The sequence below is a fragment of the Accipiter gentilis genome, chromosome 20 (assembly GCF_929443795.1).
Source record: "Accipiter gentilis chromosome 20, bAccGen1.1, whole genome shotgun sequence".
In the NCBI taxonomy this organism is placed as follows: Eukaryota; Metazoa; Chordata; class Aves; order Accipitriformes; family Accipitridae; genus Astur; species Astur gentilis.
The window spans coordinates 19370315-19382565 of NC_064899.1; the positions used below are offsets into that span (position 1 = coordinate 19370315).

The following is a 12251-nucleotide window of genomic DNA, read 5'->3' on the forward strand; positions in this document are numbered from 1 at the left end:
CCACAGCTTCAGACACTTGTGCTGAGGCTTCCCTTGCTTGCTTCTGGCCTCTACTTCCAGAATCAGCTTGTAGACCAAGGTGTGCATCCTGCGTGGGCAGTCCGTAACTTGGTACACTGAGCTTGAAATCCCCACTTGAAGTGCTAGTGTATTGTTTCCAAGTTGAAGAGAATGATCGATTTGTGCTACTGAAGGCTTGGTATTTCCTTGCTTCAGGTGAGGGGAATTCTGCCAGTGATTTCTTTGTGGACAGATTTGTGTCCCTTCGGCCCTTTTCACTGCTGAGATTCCTAAATCCTTTTCAAAGGAGAGCCTGATACATGCTTTACCGAGGATAGATGGTTGGCAAAGGTTGCTGTACAGTTAAACTGATGCTGAGTTCTGTGTCTTACAGTCCTCAGCTGTTGGTCACGTCAAACTTTTGCTGAAACAGGCAGTCTGGTAGCAACCTGTTTTCCTTGAATAAATCTTGTAGAATTGGGCTTGTATGTTGCTGTCGTGATAACTACTTTGATATCCTAGAAATTGGCCTGGAAACGAAGGACAGAAAATCTAGGAAAGTTTTAGAACCGGAAGGGGGTGTAATGCCAGATTTTTTTATTTAAAAAGAAAAAAAGTTTTCCTCATATTCTAGCAAAACACTAGGCAGGTTTAGATTGCTATGTCAATTTTCTAGGAACAAAATTAGACTTTTTATCAGGGTGCACACAAATGATGAGAACACATAGCTGTCTCTTTTAGACCTGTGTGTAGAAAACACTTTTCAATGTTAAACATGTAACTTTTTTTTTTAGACCAAGCTGCTTAAAACTTTTCCAAAGGCTAAGTGCATTATAGATTTGTCTGTGCCCTTGGATGTAGCCTTTGGAGCAGCACCACCTGGTCAAGCAGACTCTCCAGTCCTGTCTTACCTCTCTGAGATGTAGAAAAGTGTTTTCTGTAGCCAATCTGCAGGGGGTCACGTTGTTTAGAGACTTGGTAGCTCCTTCCCATTGAAAGCACCAGACCATGTTTCAGCATTTCCCTCGTGGTGTGTGTGCTGAACAATGCCTTGGATGGATTGGGCCCTTCGCTGCTAGCAGTTTGGCCTGGAAATATCAGGGGATATGTGGTAAGAGCAGAAGCTTTACCCTTTCAGGCTTGTGGGACTGGCCAGCTGTTGGCTTCAGTCTCTGGGCAGCTATGTCGTGTCCTCTCCCGTTCCCATTTCTCCTTCCTATTTAGCGTGAAAACTTCATGGTTCTGTGAACTTGCTGTTGCTTGGTGTCCCTGGTGGTGTGCTGCCAAGCTTTGTTGGTCCCTGGTGTAAATAAATGGGGCTGATCACGATCATAAGCAAAATATTCCATTGTTTCTGAGAAGCGTCTTGTTTTGTAAGCCTGAAGTAATACGCTCCATAACTACAAACCACAAATGTATGGCCCTCCTGCCCAACGCGTGGCATCTGAGTAGGAAAAAGGGGTTGCTTGCTAGAGTCCTTGACCCTTGGAGGTCTTCCCTTTGCGAGAACATGACTGCAGATGGTATATATACATGGTGCTGTCTCTGATTTGCGCGAATGGCGCTGAAGCACGTCACGGGCAACGTGACGTGTTGCAAAGCAGGTCGGCGCTTATTGGTGGAGGTCTCTGTGCCTCGCAGTCATGCGCCGTGGCTGCGCCCTTGGGAAGACGGTGGTGTGTGGAGACTTCTCCATTTTCTGGTTTCACTCAGGGCATGAGGGAGGAAGCGTGGGTGTGCAGGGGGCCGATGCCATGCCCTCCTGCTGGTTCTTGCTGGGCACATCTCACCTCACCTCTGCAAGAGCGAGGTGGTGCAACTCCTGCCTCGGGACACCGGGCAAGGGCAGTACAGGCTTAGGTTTACTCGGCGGCTCGTTTTACCCATATGCAAAATAGGTGTGTAATGATACCTGCCTTTGTTGTGGAACTGAGGCTTAATTAATTAATTAATTGATGTTCGCTAAATGCCTTGAGATCCAAGAATCACTGCATATGCCCCAGAGCAGCAGCAACACTTTGAGGTTGGAGAACCGTCTCCTCTCCCATCATGAGGTTTCCCAAAAGGAGAGGCTCCGGCCCCTCCCTCCCTGGCTCCTCTCCCATTTTTTTGGATGAAGCAGTGCTGTGCTGTGCGTTAATTGTATGGCTTGCTCCCTCTGACTTCTGCCTAAATAAATAAATAAATAAACTGATGTGCTTAATGCAGTCAGCACATAGGGCACTTGCCAAAAGAATTTCACAAAGCAGCAGAGCTGGGTTGCCAAATGTCATGTCTTTTACATAAAGCATTCTTCAGGAAGCAAAGTTGCACAGGAAAAAAAAAAAAAAAAAAAGAAGAAAATGTTATAAAAACTCTCACTGCAGTAAGAAACATTTTCTTCCCCCACAGGGAGAATGTCTGGGCCATGTCGTGGTGGGATCAAGGGAGTCTATTTTTATTTCATCTTAAAGGCCCCTCTCTCATTTCTTTTCTGCGCTCCCCCTCCCAAAGAGTAACTCTTTACCGTGCTGGCTTGAAGAACTCAGTTTAGATTAGCATTCAAAAGCAGGGTTGTGGGATGGTCATCTTATATGTGAAAATATTTGCCAGTGGATTTTGGGTGGAGAGAAGGCTGTTTAAACAGCGTTGGTGCCCGAATGTTTATTATTTTAATATGGTTAATGATTGAGGAAAGCCAATGGAAATTTTTTTAATTTTTTTTTTTTTGTGCTGGGAGCATGGGGGAGGCAACAAAACTTCAACACCAAAAAATAAGACTGTATGTTGTAAATGCACGCAAACGAGTTTTTATTGCGAGAGCTTATATGTACGGTCTATATGATTAGGTGTGTCTATGTTCAGGCATGCGTTGTGTCACCTCGGCAAGCGTGAGCTGCAGAGGTTCGACCCTGGCTCTCCTCTGGTGGTCCACCCACCGTTTGCCGTGGGATCTGCTGTGTTCAGAGAAGCTCGGTATCAAACCCCGCTTGAGCCCCATGACTTGCTATGGGCTTGCGGGAGCCAAGGCAGAGGTGTCCTGGGGTGAGGCAGCTCATGGATTGGGGCGTTTTGGGGGTCAGCGTTGCACCCCATGGGCTGTAGGCTGGGCCTGGGTGTCCTGGGTAGTGGGGCTGAGCAGCAAGCGGGATTTTGCCCGGTTTCGGGGCCCTGCAGGAGTCCCTAACAGCAACTGGCTGCTGCTGCTTAGCTCACCCAGTGGCTTTTTGGTGAAGCTGTGGGAGGATAAGTTTTGGAAATCACTCTGTGTAGACTCATAGCATTGCTTCTGTTTATCCATGTACTCCCAGTTCCTATCTCGGGGCGGTTCTTACAGCTCCGGAGGCCAGAATTTTTTCCTCTAAATTAAAGCTTTGTTTTGGCAGCGTGTTGTCTGTAAGTGTCTGCCCTCCCTACGGCACTCTCAGCACTGTGCACTAACCAGTTGACTTTTTAAGCCTGGTGTGTGCTTACAATGTAAATGTGGTTCATTGAATTGGTATCAATAACGGAGAATTGGAGCTATACTGAAGTTTACAAAACAGTGTTAATTGATTTTCTGAGCTTCGCCCCTCTACAGTGTTTTAGCTCATGGGAGTATTTAATCTAATAGCATAACGTGAGATTATTTTAGGCAGTAACGCAGCCTCACAATGCAGTCGTCATATGCTATAGCTGCAAACTTGACAGAATACAAATTTAAACTACGTATAATACTGTTTCTATCTGTATCTGTCACAATTTGAACTTCCATCAGGGTTACTACATGGCACTTCAGAATAATTAACACAGTATGCATTAGCAGTATGTTAATTTGTCCTATATTTTGTCAGGAAGAAATCACCACCAGTAATCTGAAGGGCAGCAAGAACTTTTGCTTTTGGATTCTTAATGCCTGTATTGGAACAACCCAGTAACTCATTGGCAATGAGTATTTTTAAGTTAGTAGAGTTAAATAATTTTAAAATGTTGTAAAAAAAGACTTCTTTCCTCCTTCTTCATTTTTTCAGGAGGGAAATTTGAATTCTCTGTGGTGAAAAGCCCACATCTCTGGGTATGGAATTGCTGGGGAAGTCCTCACCACACTGTTCATTGTGACAAGCGTTGGTGTTTCTTCTGACTTGTGCTGTGTCAGAAATAGGGACTCTTTAATCATACTTTTTCTTCTTGTAATTACACAGTTCTGAAGTCCTGCTCCCCTCCTTGGGTTACAAGTACTGAAATTTTCACTGCTGCTGGTGTGAGTCCTCGCCCATGTCTTGTGTGTTGAGCTAATGAGCAAGGAGGGAAAACCGGGGAACAGGCTAGTGCTCAGACTTTGGTGTACATGATGTCTTTTAAATTTAGAGTGCAAGTATTATAATGTAAGCCCCGGATTGCAAGAAAAGCGTTCTGAACAACAATTTCTAGAATGTATTTTTATGACCAGCACAATGAGATTGTGAATCAATATGGTGTGTATTATATAAGCATCATTTTAGATTAATTTCTGAATCAATAAGTCACATAGTCCTCAGAATATATAAATGTGAATATGATATTTGTACAAAGAAAGAAAATGTGATAGGGAACCCTTCCATTTATACTTAAGCACAGATGGTGCAGTGATGAGCACGGGAAGAGCCTGAATCGGTCAGAGTTGCACTGATGTAAGTTTGCCATGTGCCCTTTTCCCCTCATGTTCCCTGTCACTTACTTCTAGAGGTTTTCTCCTTCTTTCTTTTTCATTGCAGATTTATTTCTCTTCTCAGTATTTTGCTTACATTGTCAATATAGCAGTGTTTGTTCAGCTCAGACCAGGAGAGGTATTCGATTTTGCAGCTGACATTTATTTACAGGGTCACCTTTTAGTCTGTATGTTAGATTGCCATTCCTTATGAAAATTATCTCACGAGCACTCTAACCTACTAGCTAAAAGATCTTGGAGAAAACCATCTCTTTGCTTGAGTCCCTAGTAAAAGGCAGATGGAGGCATACATTGGGTGTTAGGTTATCGCTTTTTCTGGAGTTTACATCAGTTACTTGAGACATAGGAAACCTCCAAGACTGCATCTGGTTGTAGGTTTTCTAGTAGTCTACTACTGTTACTGAAGCGTGTAGCTTAGCTTGTGTGGATGGTTTTGAATGCATGGCGTTGAGCAACCTGATCTAGTGAAAAATGTCCCTGGCCATGGTAGGGGAGGCGTTGGAATAGGTGATCTTTAAACATCCCTTCCAACCAAAACCATTCTGTGATTCTATGGACCTCTAAGAAGTTTTTGCTGCTGTTTTTCTCCAGTGCAAAGATCTCCTTTGCATATTCTCAGTAGTTATTCCTTTACTACTAGGAGCAGAGGGTACTGTGTCTTTGAATGTTTTGACACTCATTGCTTTAGTTCTTGAGTCACGACTTACGTAAGTCCCTTGAGTAGGTTTCAGGTTGCTATTTAGAGGTGATGATATGCTTCTTCTAGGGATACCATGGAGGCAAGGATCTTTAGGCATCGATTGTCTTGCTTTCTTTGTCCTTTTCTCATTATTTTTGATACTTTTTTGTTTGTATGAATAGTCACAAAAGGCAAAAGGGGAGAAAATGGGTTCTTGGAAAATGTGTCCTTAAATGCAGAGGCAGGCACATAAATAGTTATATTCAGATTTTAAATTTTGCTGGTTATCAGAGTGATTAAAAGAGAACGGAAAAATCACTAGGTATGACCAGGTAAGTGGCCTCTAGAATATGAGACCATTGCTGTTAAGGTGCTCAAATATGAATGTAGGAAACATAAGTCCAGGTGTTCAGGTTTGAACACTATCTAACATTATAAAAAGGGGAAGTGGAAAGAGGAAGAGTTGGGAGGTAAGGAACAAATAATATGGTGGCTTGTGGGGAAGCGCAAGGAAGAGTGAGTGTGACTTAGAGTCTCACATTATCAAGGGGAGGGAGGTGGGGGATAAATTTGTGAATAATACCATGCAAAAAAGTTCAGAACCTGGAACCACTCCAGGCCATGGATGATCCTGTAAAGTTTTGTGCCTTGTTTGTGTAAGATGGTCAGAAAGTTACTTTCTTGTTGTCTCTGAAAGAAAACTGGCTCCAGAACTACTTGAAATCTTGTGGGATTTGCTAAAAATCATGGGAATTGATAACCAAAGTCCAGGGTGACTATACCAGTTAACTCTAAATAGATGATTGTTTTGGCTCTCTGTCTTTATACTTCTAAACTTACTTCCATTAAAATGCTTGTTGTTAGACTTGTAAAATGCCTTCAGAGTCTTCATAAGATTTCTTGAAAATGTCTGCAGGAAAAATATTAGGGCCATGTTCTTCATGAAAATTTTTTAGGTAGTTTACAGTACGTAAACTGTATGCGTGTATATATATATATTCATCAGAAAGACAAAACACTTCTCATCATGAGCATTTTGCTTTGCTCAGTAGCTTTCTTGTGGAATAGGAGTGCAGATTTGGGACATACTGTGACTTTGTCCTGGTATTTTATGCTTCTTGTTGTGTACCTGTACGATAGTTGTTTGACTTGCGAGTGAAATACTATGCATGGTTGTAGGAGGAGTTATATTCAGCATTTTAAGGACTCTGTAATGTACAAACCTGATCTTTAACATAGAGTTTCTTTCCGTTTACTATGATGGGGGCATTGCTCTGTGGTACTAGAACAACTTTCATTTTTTTTGATAGTAGTAGTGATCTTTGCTTGCCTTGTTACGAATATGCTGAGTGGGCTTTTCAGGGATGAGATTTACTGCTTACTTTAGCAAGTTCTGCAAGCAATATCTGACTTAATAATTTTGCTTTCTGCTTATAATTACACATCACTTCTTTTTGGTAATGCCTTCAGAACTTCTCAGTTCATTATCAACTCTCAGAACATAATTTTAGGAATAATGTGTATCGTGACTGGTCATAACGAGGCTGAAATTCCATCTTGGGCTTCTGGTGTCATCACAGAACTGGGATGGAATTACAGCTTTAATTTATGTACTATGGGGGATACATTATTTATTACTGTGCATTAGAAAATCATTAATCTCTGCTTGTGTTGCAAGGCTATCCTACTGCTCCGAGTCCCCAGGAAGTGCTGAGACATTGTAGAACTTCTTGTGCGGATTACAGCTTTATGAAGCTGCCAGAAAGACCATTGCATTATTCAAAAACTGCTAGAGGTGATGAAAATTTACGAAGCCACTATGGGCTTTTTCCTAACTAGTAGAATTCCTACAAGGCTTTAGTTTGCTAAGCCTGAGCATTTCTTTACCTGTAGTCCCTTTCAAGTGTTTTATGTCACCTAAAGCTGTGATCAGATAAACGGGTTGAGGAGCACTGTGTTTTCAGGACCCTGATTCAACAAAGCACTTTAACTGTAGTCAAGCTCCACTGAAGATAACTGAAATTAATCATGTGCTTAATTGGTTTGCTGAATCAGTTCTTTAATTTCTACTTCTTTCGTAGTTCATAAAACCTATTTCTTTCTTTGTCCTCTGCTTCCCAAAATTGTGTGTGCATACATGTGCATGCATGCATACATGAATATGTCGAAGCCGCAGTGGAGCAATACAAGCTAATGGAAAACTGCCATAAAACTGATTCTTCCAGTTTTCATTCCAGTGACCTTTTTTTTTTTAATGTGTTTTGCTCTGATGACATTCCATTTTTGTGAGAATTTTCAACACTAGGAAAGTCAGTAATCAAGTTCTGGTATGTGATTACTGATACTCTACAACCATTTGTAATTTGCACAACTATGGCTGTGATGAATTTGAGTGACAGCTTTCCTTCACAGCCAGTTTTCAGTGGGGTTTAGCTGTTCTACAGAAACTGAGAATTTGTCCATTTTTGTTTTACAGCCTGTGGATATGTGTTTGTACCGATACCTAGTACCAGCCACTATGCCATGCAGCTGTTACCAAGTAACATGACTAACCCATGCCTCTTCATAAAAATAATTTGGTATTTAGACGCAGGGGACTGCAATTTTGCATTTGCAACACTGTGCCCTGGTTTGGAAAAAAGAAGAAAAGAAGAAAAACAAAAACCCCAAACCCTAAAGGTTTGTGGGAATTCTAATTAATAAATCCTAGCAAAACATCTTCAAAGTACTCAGCACTATTAGATCTGAAGAACAGAACTAGATATTTGTAAAAGATCAAACAGACACAAATACCTTAAGAAAAGAAATCTTGGATGTATATTAAGCGAATGCTTTATACTAGTACAGAAGTATTATAAAAAATTAAATACTCCCACTTTCTAAGGTGGCATTTTTATCTAAGGCTCTGATGACATGTATAAACCACTCAGGTTTCAGTCTTGTGGGTTATATTGTCATCAGAAGCTCTGACTAATAATACAGTAAAGTCTTACAAATGACAGTTGGATATAGTATGACTCAATGATTTTTTTTGTTGTTTTATTATTGTAATTTGTTTAAGAAAACAAAGAAGAGAGAAAGTCACAGTGTCTACTGACTAACTGGACCTAGTGGAGAAGTGTTATCATGGATTTAACTGGGGTTGGCTATATTATAAACCACAGATGTGGAATCTAAAACCCAGTGACAAAGCTGATAATCCTTGGGGTGTAAGAATCTTGAAACTGGTGTAGAGAAAGACATACAAAACACACCAGCAGCTCTCCCCCACACAAAATTGAAATGATTGTCATTTTTGCAGGGAACACCATGGGAGTCAGAATTAGAGACATCCACCCCTCTTAGGTTTGAGAGCTCAAGAGATGGCTGCAGTTTCTATGCAGAGTTTCAGCCTGCTAGAGCTGTATAAATAGATCGCTGGCGCCATGCAGATCTGCACAGGACCAATCACCAATTCCCTTCTACATCATGAGGAGATGGAGAAGAGCAGTCTTCTGCGGTTACCTGTCTTGTGCCACTCATGCTGACCAGTTAGGTTGGGACTTCTGAGGGCAGAAAGGCTTGCTCAGATGATGCTTTCTGCTCTGAAGGAGTCAGGCATGAGGCTTGTGCAGCTTTAGGCTAATGTTTTAAAGCCTCATTTGGATCTTAAATAGGACATGGCATTTGTGCTAGCTTTCTGAATCAGTTGCAGCCTTGGGCAAATCCAGTATCACGTGAATTAAGATAGTGTATCACACCAACAGAGAGGAAACCAGCTGTTTAGCATTGGGGGAATTGTTTAATTGTGTTACAACAGATATGTGAGACTGGAAATAAATACTGAGCAGTGTGAATATTATACATACACTGTAATTTCTTACTTTTCTGCTTGCTAGTTTGCTACAAGCATTATTGCTGGTTTTGTGTAGGGAGAGGCTTTCCTCTTAAGTGTGGTATGAAGGGTAGAAATGAGGACGAATGTAAAAGTTTCAAGGGTAGATTTCTCAAGATCCTTAAGCTGCCTGTCTCTCCCAGTGGTTGTAAGGCAAATTATGTTGAGCATCACAGTCCAAGAGAGTTGGATCCTGCTCCTGGCAGCCAAGGGTGACACCCTGGATGTACGCTCCTGCACATGTGTGAAGGACTGAATCCTCAGTGCTCCTCCGTGTGAGGAGTGTAAGCGCAAAAGCAAACTGGAGGAAATCGAAGAGAAAGAATGACAGTAGGTTTTAACATAGGATTGGGGTCCAATAACTTCTCAGCATAGATGCCCAACTCTGGGAGATGAGTCTTAAGGTAGCATCGTTACACACCTAGGAAAGTGTGCCAGCTACTCCTTCCTCTGCCAGCGCTTCCCTCTCACCTTGCCTGCAGAGGCAAACTGGAGAGACATGGCTTTGCTTACTCTGGTGCAGGGTTAGAGCCAGTCCAGGCTTCGTTCCTCAGAGCATGAGCTGTTTCATTGCCAGAGTTTTCTTTTAAGATCAGTAAAGATGGGGTAGTCTTGTGCTGTGCTGACACTTGGGGCTGGGTTGTGCCTGCCTTGGTGCACTGCGTGAGCTTGCAGAGTTGTGTAATTGCAAGTTTACTGTCATACAATGAATGACTGATAGCATAATTTATATTTTCAAAATACAAAAGCAGCTCAACCTAATCAGGTGGTGTGTTAAATACTTCCAGGAGATAAAAACAAAGTATTAGGGCAGGGAATGGAGTTGTAAACTTCCTTTAATGAGCTGCATATTGTTTGATCATGTTTTTTCATATACATGATCTTCTGCATGCCACATTCTAGTAAGAATTGGCAGCTACTTCACAGTCCTAGAGAAATAATACTGTAAATACTGGAAGCAGTAAAAATGAGTGAATGTGTCAGCTTGCCTTTCAGACTACTGTGACTAACAGGTGATAAGTACAAATAGTAGAAGGCCCATTTATCCTTCTTCTTGGTCCTGGAAATACAAAGAGAGGGAGAGCTGGAGGAGCAGAGGGGACATGTTCAGCTCCTCCAGACAGTTAATAGTGGTACCGCTGCCTGGCCTGGATTATGGTTCTGGCTGTGCGGGTGTTTAACTTGCAAATCTGAGCAGTCTGCTCACTTCCTGAAGCCCCTGAAGTTAAGCATATAAATGGTTTGGGGCCTGAAAGAGCCTTGTTGGCTCATTCTGGAGAGTTTGCAGCAAAACCTTATAATGCAGGAAAAACCCCAAATTACAAGTCTTTTCCCACTTCCAGTAGGTGGCTCATGATGTTGATGGGATATGAAGTGGAGGGAATCCATGTCTGTTTGTTCATGTATGTCAGTAATCTTCAGTGCTCCAAAAAGGTGGAACAAATTAAAATATCTTATGTTTTTGTATGCAGATCAGCTGCTGTTACTTTTCAAAGACACAAATTTTAAATAGCAAATGTTAATTTAAGGAAGTTTTTAAGATATGTGGAAAGCACTTCTGAAAAAATACTCAAATGAGAGTGAGATTATATTTTTTTTTTAATTAAGCATTTTTCTATAGTACATATGTGTGTTAATGCTTGATGAAAAGCACACTCATTGGAACTTCGGAGAGCAGGGGGAACAGTTCACTTTCACAGTGATGAACAGTTTGTTTTAATGATAATGAGAAGATCCTGGTAATAACTGTGGAAAGACCTAGGAAAGTAGTATATTCACGGGTGGACGGAATCTTTCTCTAGAGTTTGGATGTCTTTCTGAAAATGCTACATTGCAAATTTTTGAGCTCGATGCTACTCACTCATATGCAATGGAAGGGTGATTCCCACTATGGAGGGGGTTTTAGGCTGAAATTGTATGGCCTATCATATGGATTAGCATAAGCCTAAAGGAGCATAATGGTCCTTGCTGATTTTCAAAATCTCTTAATTTTTGCTTAAAGCCTTAAGTTGATTAGTCTAGTTTACATTAAATTTAAATATTTACCTATATGTTGAGGCACATGCATTTTAGCAGAAAATATAAGTCCGGGGACTAGTACAAGGAGGTGTGTTTGTAAATTTTTAGACATTGCTCTACTTCTTTTAAAGCAATTAAGTAATGATCATTGTTTTTTTTAGTAATATAGCAGTTACTGAAAGCAGGATGTTGTCTATTTTGCCCATTTGAAAGAAAGTCGTGCAGTTGGTTTCCTTGCAAACCTCGGTCATCCTGCAGAGACTGGCTGAAGCGTTACTTTCATTTTCTGCAGGACGGGAGTGATAGGAAAGTTATGTGGTGTTGTAGTCACTAGCTGTAAACCCTGAAGAGAAACTTGAGGTGTAAGATCGAGGAATGTTGGAAAAGACAGTATAATATTAAAATTGACGCTGGTAGGTGCTGGAAAATGAGACTGTTGAGTGCTAGCTTTGTTATGACAAATATTTGCAGGTTGAAAGCAGTTTTGTCCTAGGTCTGAATAAATGCTGAAGAAATTAGACTGCACTATAGCCCATGTTAGTGCATGCGTGTGCATGTAAAGAGATACAATATCGTAAATAAATTAGAGGTTTGGGTGTTTTTTCTGTTTACAAACTCTGCTCACCAAAATTAATGAGACATATGTAGCCATATGCAACACTGTGAATGTTCTGTAAACTTAGCTTTGTTCCCAACGTTGTCATTATCTCTCTTATATTATGAATCACATTAAGGGAAAATATCTTGTTTCGATCCTCCAGGGGAAAAACCCTTTCTCTATCTCACCTCTCCCCAAAAACCCCAGACACCTACTTGTCCTGTGTCATCTGAAGCAGATTTGAATGTTTTCTGTACCTAAGTCTACAGATACACTTTTCCTGTCTTGCATAGGAACAAAATGTTGTCCCACTTTCTGTAGTTGCAATTTAGTAATATCACAAACAAGTTACAATAGTAAACTGGATGTGTTTAAGAAATGGAACGGAGGAAAGATTACAAATTAATTTCCTAGA

The 12251-nt window shown here is 41.1% G+C and overlaps 1 protein-coding gene across 12 annotated transcripts in view; it reads left to right on the plus strand.

The window, feature by feature from the left end:
* Positions 1–12251, plus strand: part of ATXN1 (ataxin 1) — a 229353-nt gene that overhangs the window by 41335 nt on the left and 175767 nt on the right. The gene's annotated exons all lie outside the window — the stretch shown is intronic.